Here is a 4850-nt window from a genome sequence, read left to right on the forward strand (position 1 = left end):
TTATCCATTTTATTGTCTGCAACTATATTTTATTCATTTTACTGCTGTAAAAAAAAAAAAATCTAATGTATGACTATGCTACAGTTTTTCTCCCAACTGCTAATGATAGAAATTTTGGTTTTGGGTTTTTTTTTTCAGCTTTATTGTATATGATTTTAGTACTCATGGATAAGCGTTTTAGTGTGAATGTGTTGAAATAGCATTGTAGGGTTAAGTTATTCACATCTTTAACTTTACTGTAGAACACCAAATTCTTTAATTCAGGGTACCAATTTACAATGCCAAAATTATTTCTGCTATTCCCCATTCTTGCCATTTGTTTTCAATTTTTAACAATATGTGAGGTGTGAAATTGCATTTTGTGTTGTTTTAAATTTACATTTAACTATTTAGTAATGAGATAAAGAATGTTTCTTATGTTTATTGGCCAATTAGATTTCCCTTTCTGTGAAATGACCATTTAAATTTTTGATTCATGCAGGAATTTGATATATTGAGACATCCAATCTATAAACAAGGTATATTTCTTCACTTATTTTCATTTTTTAAAATGTTTTTCAATAACAGTTCATAATTTCTTATATAAAGATTTTACACAACGTTTAGATTTGTTTGCAGGTTTTCTGGCCAGAAATTACACTTCTCCAGGGCTACTCCCAGCCAATGACAGTATGGCTGGGGTGCACTGCCTGTCGGCCTACTTCTGTGAAACACAAGATTTTACTGACAGATGACTTGACTGAAGGACTCCTCATTAGCCAAAACTTTTTATAACTGCTGTTCAGTCTGAGACTCTTTGTACCCAATTTTTCTCTCTTTTCTCCTTTCCTTCAACAGTGTCAGATAGGCTTTATGGATTTTTTCCATCTTTTTTGCTCCTTTTCTTTCATTTTTCACATTTTCTCCTCAAACAATCTCTTGCACATCTAACCCCATTTTTGACATCTGCTTCTAAGGGTACTGGTATGTGTACTGTCTCTTTTTCCTGTTTCTATTTCTCTCTTTTTTGCCTCCCTCTGCTTGAAATTTCTCTCATTGCATTCTCTTTCCCTCAACTTCATTGTAAGTTACACACTCTATTTCTTTATTTTTAATGATAGCAGTAAAAACTGTAATGTATATTTAATTATAAAATCTAAACTTAATTATTTTTAAGCTCTATAATACATCATTGTTGTTAGCACATTAGTTGGTACAATGAATGAGATATACCTCACTATGATATATCGAGCTGGATTTCTTTTTTGTTTTTTTTCTACTTGGACTTTGTTTAGTTTCCTAAGTCTGTGGATTAATGGCTTTTAGCAGTTCTGAAAAGTTCACCACATTAAATTCTACTTCTGCTCAAATTTTGTCTTATCCTTCTGTAACTCTGTGTAGACATAATTTAGATTGTCTTTTTCTATACTCTATATCTTTTAATTTATCTCTTGTATGCCCCATCTCTTTATCTTTCTGGGCTGCATTCTAGGTAATTAATTCAAATATTTATTCTAGTTTATTGAGTATTTAGCTAATTTTGTCAACGTCAAATCTGCTATTAAGCTTTAAATATATATTGTTACATTTTTTGTTTCTTAGAAGTTCTATTTAGGTCTATTTTTAATCAGCTTGGTCAATTTTTTAATGATTTCTTGCAATTTACTTATATTTTCAATCCCCCCTCTTTATCTAATAGTTCTAATATGTATAGTTTCCATGGGTCTGATACTGCTGTTTATGGTTTCTCTCAGTCATTGTGTCTTATTTCTTTGTGTTTTGTAACTTTTACCACAGTTTCATTGTTTTTGAAACTTTGTGGAAATTACCTGAGTTTTGCATTGAAGGTAGGCACGCCAGCTTCTGCCCTAGAGACCAGTAGTCAACGATCAACCTCAAGCCATAACAATTCATTTCTTCATCTCAAACAGCAGACTGATCCAAAATACCTATTTTCAGGTTTGAGTAGCTTAAAAGGGACTGTTGAGGTTCCTTTGCTACCTGACTTGGTTGTGACAATAATGTCTTCTTTGTCATTTTTGGCTTGTCCCACTTGACATACTGTTTTACCCGCAGACATCCATTCTGATGTCAAGAGGCTACTGTGTCCACAAATTGTCAAACCTATGTCAAATTCTTTGCTTGAGGCTCCTCAGGCCACCAAGGTAATACGAAAAAAATGCTGCATAATCTTTGAATGTCAGATTATAGTTACAATTTTTCAAGGTACATGACTTTCTTCCCTCCACTGAGCACCGAGGCAGGGATTTCCTCATTTTGGAAAAAGCATGGGTATCTCTCTAGTTCACCCTTTAGGTCTCTTCTGAGTAGGTACTGATGTACCTACTTCGGTAGCCTTTGGTTTTGATTTTTTTCTGCTACCCAAGAGGAAATGAAAAACCCAAGCTCAGGTTTCCCAGGTTTGGCAAATGCCAAAGCGCCCTCTACACGGAGATCAGTTTCTACTCTGGGTTTCTCCTCTGACTTAGTTTCTGGCCTCTGAGAAATACCTTATGTTCCAGTACATATAAGGTTATCAGTGTGTTCCTGGGTGTGTAACATCTATTACGGTACTTTTAGTTGTTATCAGTGAAAAGTCTTTAGGCTCTTAGGATACCACTGTGTGAGAAATGGAAGTGTCTAATTAGTTTCTAATGTGAGTGACTTGCTTTCAATTTAGGGAGAAATTAGCTCAGCTGCCCCAAAACAAAGATCCATGCTCCAGCAAAAAAAGCTGAAATGAGGCTGTTGCTGCCAATTTGACATTGAGAGAAAGCACGTTTTTAAATGTTAGGACTGAGATATTGGATTGCAAACTAGCCAGGCTCTCCCACTGCTACTTGTTCCCACACAATGTTTACTTAAAATCTTAGGCAACAATGTGCGATTTTTATTTTGAGAATGTCTTATTATGAAATACATGTTTTCTTTTGCTCTGGACCACTTTGTGTGGAACTAGCTTCATTCCACTTTATTCCTCTGCATGTTTTGGTGAAAAAAAAAAAAAAACAGATTAGAGAGGTAGGCTTTGTGGGTGGCTCTTTTCTCTTTACCTAAATAGAGGGAAACATGGTGAAATAATACCACACAGAGAATATTAAATATCCAAATACTTTTCAAATTATCTGGAAATAGTAGAGGAGAAAGAGTCAAAAGTTTTAATACATCTATTCAAGACCCCCATGGTCTTTCTCCTAAATGTCTCATAGGCATAAGTTAAATATCTATAATGACTCAACCCCAGTAGAAAAACCAGGGAACCCTCTATGAATAGTTATGGCAAAATATGTGACTCTATTTCTTAATAAAAAATGCTATTTTAATAGGTACTATTTTAAATGGACATTATGAAAGACACTGATATTGTCTTTCCAGGCTTCTTCATTAGATCATGATTCCTTTTTTTTTTTTTTTAAGAGCTATGTTAGATGTTTTAAATGCTCATTTTGGAATCTAAGAGCAGCAAAAGACTTTGGAGGCCAATGTTCCTAATACCTGGCTAGCTAATCATTAGAATTAACGGGAGAGACTTTTGAGAGTTCAACAATTCAGATTCCTGTCCTCTCCTCCACAATATTATTGAAACAGTAGAGATAAGACCTTGTAATAATCGGTAGTTTTAAACAGCTTCCCAGTAAATCTTGGTGAAGAAATTATGGATCAAATCTAGTCACCTAACTTTATCAGTGAAGAAGCTGAGGTCTTGGTAGATTACTTGTGGAACCCACATATTGTTCTTTCTATTGTGCTAAAGTAATGCTTTTTCACTGCTTATGGAGCTTATAATATTGTTCCTGGTACTAAAACTGGCACATACAAAAAATGATTTGGGAGAAATGGGGTTACAGTACATTGGCACTAGCTGAATTTAAGAGGTTTGTATTACTCTTAAGTCTGATTTATCCCATCTTGGCTCTTAGGAATGTCAAAAAGCAGAAGATGTTAATCATAGGGTTGGGAGTTGCCCTTAATTACTAAGCTCTAACTAGCAGATTTATTTTCAAAATATTGTAGAATTTCTTTGAGTATTAAGACTTCTGGGAATATAAACAATTTCTCAGATGTTTGCTTATTGTCATTTGAGTCTTTAATATTCATAGTATAAACACAGAAGGGCCTTTTAAAATTGCTTAGATTTAAATTACATTTAATATATTTAAATTATAACCTAAATGACCTAAACTTTCTTAAGCTTTAACTTATTAATATTTTTCCATTTACAGAATGGAAATGGAAAAATATTAAATATCAGTTTTCTATAAAAAAAGAACACATGCTTTTTACTTTTCTCTGATAAATGCTTGATTTCTCAAACTTGACTGAAATTCCTTAGAAACTAGTCTCATTTACAAATGTAGTTGTATTCTCCTGAACATACTAAAACAGCGTTCTAGATTAATACATTTGATTTGTTTTTAAAAGCATTTTAGATGGCTAACAGGGCAGCCATAATAATCTAACAAGCAAGTTCACCCTAGGTCTTAAGTAACTCTTGTGAATCTAATAACTCAAACTGATAAAGGTAGGAGACCATTTTCTCTTACATTGTTAAATGCTATACACCAACATAATCAAATTCTCTTACACCCTCCAAATTATAATCGAAAGTCTTAAACTGATTTTAAGAACAATTTTAAAATAATAAATAAATAACACCAATAGATTATCCAAAAATGTTAATGCTATAGGTTTTGATTACTGCACCACAGCTTATATTTACATCCTTTTTTGATTTGTGAAGTCACTCATTCACTAAAGAGGGGGCAATTTTACTGAATTAGACAATCTGAAGTTACAGGGTGACAACTGGGTCAGCTGCAAGGTTACCTAGAAGCCAGAGACTCCAATTTAGAACCTAGGACTGAGCAGTA

This window comes from Stenella coeruleoalba, assembly GCF_951394435.1.
Source record: "Stenella coeruleoalba genome assembly, chromosome: 13".
In the NCBI taxonomy this organism is placed as follows: Eukaryota; Metazoa; Chordata; class Mammalia; order Artiodactyla; family Delphinidae; genus Stenella; species Stenella coeruleoalba.